Genomic DNA, 13730 nt, shown 5'->3' on the forward strand with positions numbered 1-13730 from the left:
ACTGCTAACAAAATTCCTGCTGCGATCAACTTGGAATTACCCCCCTTGACCGAAGCATGGTGAGCAAAGTGTTTCACTATTTGGGGTCCACTGGGTTAAAAGTTTAAAATGGACACCCCAAGAACCTAAAAATAAAATGCATGTTGAACTTTTCACTGTTGACATAATTAACTATATTGCCTGCTGAGCAGGTCTTTACTAATACATAACCATTTTCTACGCCTAACCCCTTCCTTTCAAATCCATTGGCTGGTCACAGCTTTCAAATAAGTACATTGTCTCATGAATCTCTTTCACTATTATTCATTGTAGGTCACTTATTTTGATTGCAATAATGTACATACATCATACGTTTAATATATTTATAACCAATTATATGCTATTCTTGTATAACCTTTTTTTAACGCCTCACCCTCGAATAGAACCGGCAGTGGATTAAAAGGACCCGAGATACTGAGCTGTGCCTATGCCAGGAACATTATCAGTATGGCACCCACAATACCAGTATTATACTGTGCTGGCCGGCCGGCCATGATGACACAAATTATATGACCATGCACCCACCCCCTTCATAAGAAAAATGGGCAGGATCTGGGACAACAGTGAAGTAACATAGTATCTAAGGTTGAAAAAAGACAATTTGTCCATCAAGTTCAACCTATTTGTGGTCTCCTATGCAGGATTATTTTGGTCTAAATTTTGTCTGATGCTGAGGTCAGCCATTGTGTTTTTTTCCTCTTTTCATAGTAACTATAGTGCGTGACTATGCACCATAACCCTGGATATCCTTATCCATTAGGAATTTATCTAACCCATTCTTAAATGTGTTGACTGAGTCCACCATTACAACTCCCTCAGGCAGGTAATTCCAAATATGTATTATCCTTACTGTGAAAAAACCTTTACGCACATTGTGCAGAATCTCCTCTCCTCTAACCTAAGCAAGTGTTAACGTGTCCTCTGTGCTGATTTTACCAAAAACAAGTCTCGCGCAAGCTGAGTATTGTCCCCTTATATATTTGTAGATGTTGATCATGTCCCTTCTTTTCCAGTGTAAACATGCCTAGCCTTGCAAGCCTTTCCTCGTATTCCAGCGCCTCCATGCCCTTAGTTTGGTTGCCCGCCTCTGAACCTTTTCTAGCTCCAGGATATCCTTTTTGTAGTATGGTGCCCAAAATTGCACACAGTATTCAAGATGTGGCCTCACTAGTGATTTATATAATGGGAGTATAATACTCTCATCCCTTGCATCAATTCCCCATTTCTCTGACGTCCTAGTGGATGCTGGGGACTCCGTAAGGACCATGGGGGATAGCGGCTCCGCAGGAGTCTGGGCACAAAAGTAAAGCTTTAGGACTACCTCGTGTGCACTGGCTCCTCCCCCTATGACCCTCCTCCAAGCCTCAGTTAGATTTTTGTGCCCAAACGAGAAGGGTGCACACTAGGTGGCTCTCCTGAGCTGCTTAGTGAAAAGTTTAGTTTTTAGGTTTTTTATTTTCAGTGAGACCTGCTGGCAACAGGCTCACTGCATCGAGGGACTAAGGGGAGAAGAAGCGAACTCACCTGCGTGCAGAGTGGATTGGGCTTCTTAGGCTACTGGACATTAGCTCCAGAGGGACCGATCACAGGCCCAGCCATGGATGGGTCCCAGAGCCGCGCCGCCGGCCCCCTTACAGAGACAGAAGAGGTCCGGGAAATCGGCGGCAGAAGACGTCCTGTCTTCAATAAGGTAGCGCACAGCACCGCAGCTGTGCGCCATTGCTCTCAGCACACTTCACACTCCGGTCACTGAGGGTGCAGGGCGCTGGGGGGGGGGCACCCTGAGACGCAATAAAAACACCTTAGATGGCAAAAAATACATCACATATAGCTCCTGGGCTATATGGATGCATTTAACCCCTGCTAGAATACACCGAAAAACCGGAGATAAGGCCGCCGAGAAGGGGGCGGAGCCTATCTCATCAGCACACTGGCGCCATTTTCCCTCACAGCTCCGTTGGAGGGAAGCTCCCTGGCTCTCCCCTGCAGTCACTACACTTCAGAAAGGGTTAAAAAAAGAGAGGGGGGCACTAATTAGGCGCAGTATTAAAAATACAGCAGCTATAAGGGGAAAAACACTTATATAAGGTTATCCCTGTATATATATGGCGCTCTGGTGTGTGCTGGCAAACTCTCCCTCTGTCTCCCCAAAGGGCTAGTGGGGTCCTGTCCTCTATCAGAGCATTCCCTGTGTGTGTGCTGTGTGTTGGTACGTTTGTGTCGACATGTATGAGGAGGAAAATGATGTGGAGACGGAGCAAATTGCCTGTAATAGTGATGTCACCCCCTAGGGGGTCGACACCTGAGTGGATGAACTGTTGGAAGGAATTACGTGACAGTGTCAGCTCTGTATAAAAGACAGTGGTTGACATGAGACAGCCGGCTACTCAGCTTGTGCCTGTCCAGACGTCTCATAGGCCGTCAGGGGCTCTAAAGCGCCCGTTACCTCAGATGGCAGATACAGACGCCGACACGGATACTGACTCCAGTGTCGACGGTGAAGAGACAAATGTGACTTCCAGTAGGGCCACACGTTAAAGGATTGAGGCAATGAAAAATGTTTTACACATTTCTGATAATACGAGTACCACCAAAAAGGGGTATTATGTTCGGTGAGGAAAAACTACCTGTAGTTTTCCTGAATCTGAGAAATTAAATGAGGTGTGTGATGATGCGTGGGTTTCCCCCGATAACAACTGATAATTTCTAAAATGTTATTGGCATTATATCCTTTCCCGCCAGAGGTTAGGGTGCGTTGGGAAACACCCCCTAGGGTGGGTAAAGCGCTCACACGCTTGTAAGAACAAGGGCTCTACCCTCTCCTGAGATGGCCGCCCTTAAGGATCCTGCTGATAGAAAGCAGGAGGGTATCCTAAAATGTATTTACACACATACTGGTGTTATACTGCGACCAGCAATCGCCTCAGCCTGGATGTGCAGTGCTGGGTTGGCGTGGTCGGATTCCCTGACTGAAAATATTGATACCCTAGATAGGGACAGTATATTATTGCCTATAGAGCAGGCATTCCCAACCACAGTCCTCAAGGCACACCAACAGTGCAGGTTTTAGTGATATCCAGGCTGCAGCACAGATGGTTAAATCAAAATAACTGAGCTACTAATTAAGCCACCTGTGCTGAAGCCTGGATATCACTAAAACCTGCACTGTTGGTGTGCCTTGAGGACCGTGGTTGGGAATGCCTGCTATAGAGCATTTAAAAGATGCATTTCTATATATGCGTGATGCACAGCGAAATATTTGCCGACTGGCATCAAGTGTAAGTGCGTTGTCAATTTCTGCCAGAAGAGGGTTATGGACACGACAGTGGTCAGGTGATGCGGATTCCAAACGGCATTTGGAAGTATTGCCGTATAAAGGGGAGGAGTTATTTGGGGTCGGTCTTTCAGACCTGGTGGCCACGGCAACAGCTGGGAAATCCACGTTTGTACCCCAGGTCGCCTCTCAACATAAGAAGACGCCGTATTATCAGGCGCAGTCCTTTCGTTCCCAGAAGGGCAAGCGGGCAAAAGGTTCCTAATTTCTGCCCCGTGACAGAGGGAGAGGAAAAAGGCTGCAGAAATCAGCCAGTTCCCAGGAACAGAAGCCCTCTCCCGCCTCTGCCAAGCCCTCAGCATGACGCTGGGGCTTTACAAGCAGACTCAGGCACGGTGGGGGCCCGTCTCAATGAATTTCAGCGCGCAGTGGGCTCACTCGCAAGTAGACCCCTGGATCCTTCAGGTGATATCTCAGGGGTACAAATGGGAATTCGAGACGTCTCCCCCTCGCCGTTTTCCTAAAGTCGGCTTTACCGACGTCTCCCTCTGACAGGGAGGCAGTTTTGGAAGCCATTCACAAGCTGTATTCCCAGCAGGTGATAATCAAGGTACCCCTCCTGCAACAGGGAACGGGGTATTATTCCACACTGTTGTGGTACCGAAGCCGGACGGCTCGGTGAGACCGATTCTAAATCTAAAATCTTTGAACACTTACATACGGAGGTTCAAATTCAAGATGGAGTCACTCAGAGCAGTGATTGCGAACCTGGAAGAAGGGGACTACATGATGTCTCGGGACATCAAGGATGCTTACCTTCATGTCCCAATTTACCCTTCTCACCAAGGGTACCTCAGGTTTGTGGTACAGAACTGTCACTATCAGTTTCAGACGCTGCCGTTTGGATGGTCCACGGCACCCCGGGTCTTTACCAAGGTAACGGCCGAAATGATGATACTCCTTCGAAGGAAGGGAGTTTTAGTTATCCCTTACTTGGACGATCTCCTGATAAGGGTAAGATCCAGAGAACAGTTGGAGGTCGGTGTAGCACTATCTCAGGTAGTGTTGCGGCAGCACGGTTGGATTCTCAATATTCCAAAATCGCAGCTGGTTCCGACGACTCGTCTTCTGTTCCTAGGGATGATCCTGGACACAGTCCAGAAAAAGGTGTTTCTCCCGGAGGAGAAAGCCAGGGAGTTATCCGAGCTAGTCAGGAACCTCCTAAAACCGAGCCAAGTCTCAGTGCATCAATGCACAAGGGTTCTGGGAAAAATGGTGGCTTCCTACGAAGCAATCCCATTCGGCAGATTCCACGCAAGAACTTTCCAGTGGGACCTGCTGGACAAATGGTCCGGGTCGCATCTTCAGATGCATCAGCGGATAACCCTGTCACCAAGGACAAGGGTGTCCCTCCTGTGGTGGTTGCAGAGTGCTCATCTTCTAGAGGGCCGCAGATTCGGCATTCAGGACTGGGTCCTGGTGACCACGGATGCCAGCCTGCGAGGCTGGGGAGCAGTCACACAGGGAAGGAATTTCCAGGGCTTATGGTCAAGCCTGGAGACATCACTTCACATAAATATCCTGAAGCTAAGGGCCATTTACAATGCTCTAAGCTTAGCAAGACCTCTGCTTCAAGGTCAGCCGGTGTTGATCCAGTCGGACAACATCACGGCAGTCACCCAAGTAAACAGACAGGGTGGCACAAGAAGCAGGAGGGCAATGGCAGAAGCTGCAAGGATTCTTCGCTGGGCGGAAAATCATGTGATAGCACTGTCAGCAGTGTTCATTCCGGGAATGGACAACTGGGAAGCAGACTTCCTCAGCAGACGCTCTGGTAACATGTAAGTATGTGTTCCATCCTCTGCCTCTCATACACAAGGTACTGAGAATTATAAGATGGAGAGGAGAAAGCACTATATTCATGGCTCCGGATTGGCCAAGAAGGACTTGGTAACCGGAACTTCAAGAGATGCTCACGGAGGATCCGTGGCCTCTACCTCTAAGAAGGGACCTGCTCCAGCAAGGACCCTGTCTGTTCCAAGACTTACCGCGGCTGCGTTTGACGGCATGGCGGTTGAACGCCGGATCCTGAAGGAAAAAGGCATTCCGGATGAAGTCATCCCTATCCTGATCAAAGCCAGGAAGGATGTAACCGCAAAACATTATCACCGCAATTGGCGAAAATATGTTGCGTGGTGCGAGGCCAGTAAGGCCTGACGGAGGAATTTCAACTGGGTCGATTCCTACATTTCCTGCAAACAGGAGTGTCTATGGGCCTGAAATTGGGGTCCATTAAGGTTCAAATTTCGGCCCTGTCAATTTTCTTCCAAAAAGAACTAGCTTCAGTCCCTGAAGTTCAGACGTTTGTAAAAGGGGTACTGTATATACAGCCTCCTTTTGTGTCTCCAGTGGCACCTTGGGATCTCAATATAGTTTTTGGGTTCCAAAAGTCACATTGGTTTGAACCACTTAAATCTGTGGAGTTAAAATATCTCACATGGAAGGTGGTCATGCTGTTGGCCCTGGCCTGGGCCAGGCGCGTGTCAGAATTGGCGGCTTTATCCTGTAAAAGCCCTTATCTGATTTTCCATTCGGACAGGGCGGAATTGAGGACTCGTCCTCAGTTTCTCCCTAAGGTGGTTTCAGCGTTTCACCTGAACCAACCTATGGTGGTGCCTGCGGCTACTAGGGACTTGGAGGACTCCAAGTTGCTAGACGTTGTCAGGGCCCTGAAAATATATGTTTCCAGGACGGCTGGAGTCAGAAAATCTGACTCGCTGTTTATCCTGTATGCACCCAACAAGCTGGGTGCTCCTGCTTCTAAGCAGACTATTGCTCGTTGGATTTGTAGTACAATTCAGCTTGCACATTCTGTGGCAGGCCTGCCACAGCCAAAAATCTGTAAATGCCCACTCCACAAGGGAGGTGGGCTCATCTTGGGCGGCTGCCCGAGGGGTCTCGGCTTTACAACTTTGCCGAGCAGCTACTTGGTCAGGAGCAAATACGTTTGTAAAATTCTACAAATTTGATACCCTGGCTGAGGAGGACCAGGAGTTCTCTCATTTGGTGCTGCAGAGTCATCCGCACTCTCCCGCCCGTTTGGGAGCTTTGGTATAATCCCCATGGTCCTTACGGAGTCCCCAGCATCCACTAGGACGTCAGAGAAAATAAGAATTTACTTACCGATAATTCTATTTCTCGTAGTCCGTAGTGGATGCTGGGCGCCCATCCCAAGTGCGGATTGTCTGCAATACTGGTACATAGTTATTGTTACCAAAAATCGGGTTATTGCTGTAGTGAGCCATCTTTTCTAGAGGCTCCTCTGTTATCATGCTGTTAACTGGGTTTAGATCACAAGTTATACGGTGTGATTGGTGTGGCTGGTATGAGTCTTACCCGGGATTCAAAATCCTTCCTTATTGTGTACGCTCGTCCGGGCACAGTATCCTGAGGCTTGGAGGAGGGTCATAGGGGGAGGAGCCAGTGCACACCAGGTAGTCCTAAAGCTTTACTTTTGTGCCCAGACTCCTGCGGAGCCGCTATCCCCCATGGTCCTTACGGAGTCCCCAGCATCCACTACGGACTACGAGAAATAGAATTATCGGTAAGTAAATTCTTATTTTTATGCATGCTAATATTTTATTAGCCTTCTTTGCTGCAATCGTACTTTGGGTACTGCTGCTTAGTTTGCGATCTATGTGAACACCTAAGTCCTTTTCCAGTACAGAATCCCCTAATATTACCCCATTTAGTATGTAGGTGTAATTTTTGTTCTTGCTACCACAGTGCATTACTTTACACTTGTCTGTATTGAAGCGCATTCTCCATTTGGCTGCCCATGCTTCTAATTTAACTAAGTCGCTCTGAAGAGACTCAGCATCTCCTTCCGTATTTATAACCTTACACAATTTGGTATCGTCTGCAAAAATTTACACCATACTCTCTAGACCTTCTGTTAGGTCGTTAATAAAAATGTTGAACAATAGTGGTCCTAGTACAGACCCTTGTGGCACACCACTTGGGACTTCAGTCCAATTTGAAAAAGATCCATTAACAACAATGCGCTGCTCCCTATTATCTAACCAATTTTTGACCCAAGTGCATATTGTGCTCCCTAGCCCTATTTCTTGTAGCTTATAGATAAGTCGCATGTGTGGTAGTGTCGAAAGCTTTGGCAAAGTCTAAAAAGATTACATCCACCTCCTTACCCTGATCAAGGTTCGCACTGTTTCATAAAAGCCAAGTAAGTTGGTTTGACATGATCTGTCCTTCACAAATCCATGTTGGTTCCTTTTAATGACCTTATTGACTTCAAGGAACTTCTGATTATTATCCCTTCCAATACTTTCCCCACTATAGATGTAAGACTAACTGGTCTATAATTACCGGTTCAGCTTTACTTCCCTTTTTTGAATATTGGCACTACTTCCGCTATACGCCAGTCTTTGGGAACCATACCTGATATAACTGAATCTTTACAGATCAAATATAGCGGTCTTTCAAGTTCAGAGTGAAGCTCTATTAGAACCCTTGGGTGAATTGCATCGGAACCCGGTGACTTATTAATCTTTTAATTTACAGAATAGAAGGGTAACAGTGCGCTGCTAGTCGGGTGTCACTAAATAGAGGTATCTCCACCCTCCAAATCAAGCAGCCAAATACAAACATATAGGATACCACTGAACCAGCGCTGTATAGAAGTCAATATGGTCGTTTTCTTGTAGTCCCTTTCTTTTAACTCAATATAAACAGAAAAATGAAAAAGAAATGCAGGACATAGTGTATTACCTTAAGTTAAAAAACGTAATCATAGTCACAATACATAAAAACAATAGATGCGGAATCGATGTGTGACATCATGGAGTGAACCACTATCTGTCAACTTGGTTAGTCCACCAATGAATGCCAAACAGCACATGCTGTATAACCAAGTTGACAGATAGTGGTTCACTCCATGATGTCACACATCGATTCCGCATCTACTGTTTTTATGTATTTTATGTATTGTGACTGTGTGATTACATTTTTTAACTTAAGGTAATACACTTTCTCTAACGTCCTAGTGGATGCTGGGGACTCCGAAAGGACCATGGGGAATAGCAGCTCCGCAGGAGACTGGGCACAAAGTAAAAGCTTTAGGACTAGCTGGTGTGCACTGGCTCCTCCCCCTATGACCCTCCTCCAAGCCTCAGTTAAGATTTTGTGCCCGAACGAGAAGGGTGCAATCTAGGTGGCTCTCCTGAGCTGCTTAGAGTAAAAGTTTAAATAGGTTTTTTATTTTCAGTGAGACCTGCTGGCAACAGGCTCACTGCATCGAGGGACTAAGGAGAGAAGAAGCGAACTCACCTGCGTGCAGAGTGGATTGGGCTTCTTAGGCTACTGGACATTAGCTCCAGAGGGACGATCACAGGCCCAGCCATGGATGGGTCCCGGAGCCGCGCCGCCGGCCCCCTTACAGATGCTGAAGCAAGAAGAGGTCCATAAATCGGCGGCAGAAGACTTTCCTGTCTTCATAAGGTAGCGCACAGCACTGCAGCTGTGCGCCATTGCTCTCAGCACACTTCACACTTCGGTCACTGAGGGTGCAGGGCGCTGGGGGGGGGGGGGCGCCCTGGGAAGCAATGAATTTACCTTATTTGGCAAAAAATACATCACATATAGCTCCTGGGCTATATGGATGTATTTAACCCCTGCCAGTTTTCCAGAAAAAAGCGGGAGAAGAGCCCACAGTGAAGGGGGCGGGGCCTATCTCCTCAGCACACAGCGCCATTTTTCCCACACAGCTCCGCTGGTAGGAAGGCTCCCAGAATCTCCCCTGCATCCTGCAACTACAGAAACAGGGTAAAAAAGAGAGGGGGGCACTTATTTGGCAAAATAACAGATATAAGCAGCTATAAGGGATAGACACTTATTGTAAGGTTGTCCCTATACATATATAGCGCTCTGGTGTGTGCTGGCAAACTCTCCCTCTATCTCCCCAAGGGGCTAAGTGGGTCCTGTCCTCTATCAGAGCATTCCCTGTGTGTGTGCTGGGTGTCGGTACGTGTGTGTCGACATGTATGAGGAGGAAAATGATGTGGAGGCGGAGCAATTGCCTATAATGGTGATGTCACCCCCTAGGGAGTCGACACCTGAATGGATGGCCGTAATTAAGGAATTACGTGACAGTGTCGGCACGTTACAGAAAACTGTTGACGACATGAGACAGCCGGCAGCTCAGTTAGTGCCTGTCCAGGCGTCTCAAACACCGTCAGGGGCTATTAAACGCCCGTTACCTCAGTGGGTCGACACTGACACAGACACTGACTCCAGTGTCGACGGTGAAGAAACAAACGTATTTTCCAGTAGGGCCACACGTTACATAATCACGGCAATGAAGGAGGTTTTGCACAGCTCTGATACTGCAAGTACCACAAAAAGGGGTATTATGTGGGGTGTGAAAAAACTACCCGTAGTTTTTCCTGAATCAGATGAATTGAATGAAGTGTGTGATGAAGCGTGGGTTACCCCCGACAAAAAACTGCTAATTTCTAAAAAATTATTGGCACTATATCCCTTCCCACCAGAGGTTAGGGCTCGTTGGGAAACACCCCCTAGGGTGGATAAGGCGCTCACACGCTTATCAAAACAAGTGGCGTTACCGTCTCCAGAAACGGCCGCCCTTAAGGAGCCAGCAGATAGGAGGCTGGAAAATATCCTTAAAAGTATATACACTCATACTGGTGTTATACTGCGACCAGCAATCGCCTCAGCCTGGATGTGCAGTGCTGGGGTGGCTTGGTCGGATTCCCTGACTGAAAATATTGATACCCTGGACAGGGACAATATATTATTGACTATAGAGCATTTAAAGGATGCATTCCTATATATGCGAGATGCACAGAGAGACATTTGCACTCTGGCATCAAGAGTAAGTGCGATGTCCATTTCTGCCAGAAGAGGATTATGGACGCGACAGAGGTCAGGGGATGCGGATTCCAAACGGCATATGGAAGTATTGCCGTATAAAGGGGAGGAGTTATTTGGGGGCGGTCTATCGGACCTGGTGGCCACGGCAACGGCTGGGAAATCCACCTTTTTACCCCAAGTCACCTCGCAGCAGAAAAAGATACCGTCTTTTCAGGCTCAGTCCTTTCGTCCCCATGCGGGCAAAAGGCCACTCATATCTGCCCCGGGGCAGAGGAAGGGGAAAAAGACTGCAACAGACAGCTTCTTCCCACGAACAGAAGCCCTCCCCCGCTTCTGCCAAGTCCTCAGCATGACGCTGGGGCCTTACAAGCGGACTCAGGCACGGTGGGGGCCCGTCTCAAGAATTTCAGCGCGCAGTGGGCTCACTCGCAAGTGGACCCCTGGATCCTGCAGGTAGTATCTCAGGGGTACAAATTGGAATTCGAGACGTCTCCCCCTCGCCGGTTCCTGAAGTCTGCTTTACCAACGTCTACCCCCGACAGGGAGGCGGTATTGGAAGCCATTCACAAGCTGTATTCCCAGCAAGTGATAATCAAGGTACCCCTCCTACAACAGGGAAAGGGGTATTACTCCACGCTGTTTGTGGTACCGAAGCCGGACGGCTCGGTGAGACCCATTTTAAATCTGAAAGCCTTGAACACTTACATAAAAAGGTTCAAGTTCAAGATGGAGTCACTCAGAGCAGTGATAGCGAACCTGGAAGAAGGGGACTACATGGTGTCTCTGGACATCAAGGATGCTTACCTCCATGTCCCAATTTGCCCTTCTCACCAAGGGTACCTCAGGTTTGTGGTACAGAACTGTCACTATCAGTTTCAGACGCTGCCGTTTGGATTGTCCACGGCACCCCGGGTCTTTACCAAGGTAATGGCCGAAATGATGATTCTTCTTCGAAGAAAAGGCGTCTTAATTATCCCTTACTTGGACGATCTCCTGATAAGGGCACGGTCCAGAGAACAGTTAGAGGTCGGAGTAGCACTATCTCAAATAGTACTACGACAGCACGGATGGATTCCAAATATTCCAAAATCGCAGCTGATTCCGACGACACGTCTGCTGTTCCTAGAGATGATTCTGGACACAGTACAGAAAAAGGTGTTTCTCCCGGAAGAGAAAGCCAGGGAGTTATCCGACCTAGTCAGGAAACTCCTAAGACCAGGCCAGGTGTCAGTGCATCAGTGCACAAGGGTCCTGGGAAAGATGGTTGCTTCTTACGAAGCGATTCCATTCGGCAGATTCCACGCAAGAACTTTTCAGTTGGATCTGCTAGACAAATGGTCCGGATCGCATCTTCAAATGCATCAGCGGATAACCCTGTCTCCAAGGACAAGGGTGTCTCTCCTGTGGTGGTTACAGAGTGCTCATCTCCTAGAGGGCCGCAGATTCGGCATTCAGGATTGGGTCCTGGTGACCACGGATGCCAGCCTGAGAGGCTGGGGAGCAGTCACACAGGGAAAAAATTTCCAGGGCTTGTGGTCAAGCATGGAAACGTCACTTCACATAAATATCCTGGAACTAAGGGCCATTTACAATGCCCTAAGTCAGGCAAGGCCTCTGCTTCAGGGTCAGCCAGTATTGATCCAGTCGGACAACATCACGGCAGTCGCCCACGTAAACAGACAGGGCGGCACAAGAAGCAGGAGGGCAATGACGGAAGTGGCAAGGATTCTTCGCTGGGCGGAAAATCATGTGATAGCACTGTCAGCAGTGTTCATTCCGGGAGTGGACAACTGGGAAGCAGACTTCCTCAGCAGACACGATCTTCACCCGGGGGAGTGGGGACTTCACCCAGAAGTCTTCCACATGATTGTAAACCGTTGGGAAAAACCAAAGGTGGACATGATGGCGTCTCGCCTCAACAAAAAACTGGACAGATATTGCTCCAGGTCAAGGGACCCTCAGGCAATAGCTGTGGACGCTCTGGTAACACCGTGGGTGTACCGGTCAGTGTATGTGTTCCCTCCTCTTCCTCTCATACCAAAAGTACTGAGAATCATAAGAAGGAGAGGAGTAAAGACTATACTCGTGGCTCCGGATTGGCCAAGAAGGACTTGGTACCCGGAAATTCATGAGATGCTCACGGAAGACCCGTGGCCTCTACCTCTAAGACAGGACCTGCTCCAGCAGGGACCATGTCTATTCCAAGACTTACCGCGGCTGCGTTTGACGGCATGGCGGTTGAACGCCGGATCCTGAAGGAAAAAGGCATTCCGGATGAAGTCATCCCTACCCTGATCAAAGCCAGGAAGGATGTAACCGTACAACATTATCACCGTATTTGGCGTAAATATGTTGCGTGGTGCGAGGCCAGGAAGGCCCCTACGGAGGAATTTCAACTGGGTCGATTCCTGCATTTCCTGCAAACAGGACTGTCTATGGGCCTCAAATTAGGGTCCATTAAGGTTCAAATTTAGGCCCTGTCGATATTCTTCCAAAAAGAACTAGCTTCTGTTCCTGAAGTTCAGACGTTTGTCAAGGGAGTACTGCATATACAGCCTCCTTTTGTGCCTCCAGTGGCACCTTGGGATCTCAATGTAGTGTTGGGATTCCTAAAATCACATTGGTTTGAACCACTCACCACTGTGGACTTGAAATATCTCACATGGAAAGTGGTAATGCTGTTAGCCCTGGCTTCAGCCAGGCGTGTATCAGAATTGGCGGCTTTATCCTATAAAAGCCCTTACCTAATTTTTCATACGGACAGGGCAGAATTGAGGACTCGTCCTCAATTTCTCCCTAAGGTGGTTTCAGCATTTCACTTAAACCAACCTATTGTGGTGCCTGCGGCTACTAGGGACTTGGAGGATTCCAAGTTGCTGGACGTAGTCAGGGCCCTGAAAATATATGTTTCCAGGACGGCTGGAGTCAGAAAATCTGACTCGCTGTTTATCCTGTATGCACCCAACAAGCTGGGTGCTCCTGCTTCTAAGCAGACGATTGCTCGTTGGATTTGTAGTACAATTCAGCTTGCACATTCTGTGGCAGGCCTGCCACAGCCAAAATCTGTAAAAGCCCATTCCACACGGAAAGTGGGCTCATCTTGGGCGGCTGCCCGAGGGGTCTCGGCTTTACAACTTTGCCGAGCAGCTACTTGGTCAGGGGCAAACACGTTTGCTAAATTCTACAAATTTGATACCCTGGCTGAGGAGGACCTGGAGTTCTCTCATTCGGTGCTGCAGAGTCATCTGCACTCTCCCGCCCGTTTGGGAGCTTTGGTATAATCCCCATGGTCCTTTCGGAGTCCCCAGCATCCACTAGGACGTTAGAGAAAATAAGAATTTACTTACCGATAATTCTATTTCTCATAGTCCGTAGTGGATGCTGGGCGCCCATCCCAAGTGCGGATTGTCTGCATTACTTGTACATAGTTATTGTTACAAAAATCGGGTTATTGTTGTTGTGAGCCATCTTTTCAGAGGCTCCTTCTGTTATCATGCGGTTAACTGGG

The sequence above is a fragment of the Pseudophryne corroboree genome, chromosome 2 (assembly GCF_028390025.1).
Source record: "Pseudophryne corroboree isolate aPseCor3 chromosome 2, aPseCor3.hap2, whole genome shotgun sequence".
Taxonomy (NCBI): domain Eukaryota; kingdom Metazoa; phylum Chordata; class Amphibia; order Anura; family Myobatrachidae; genus Pseudophryne; species Pseudophryne corroboree.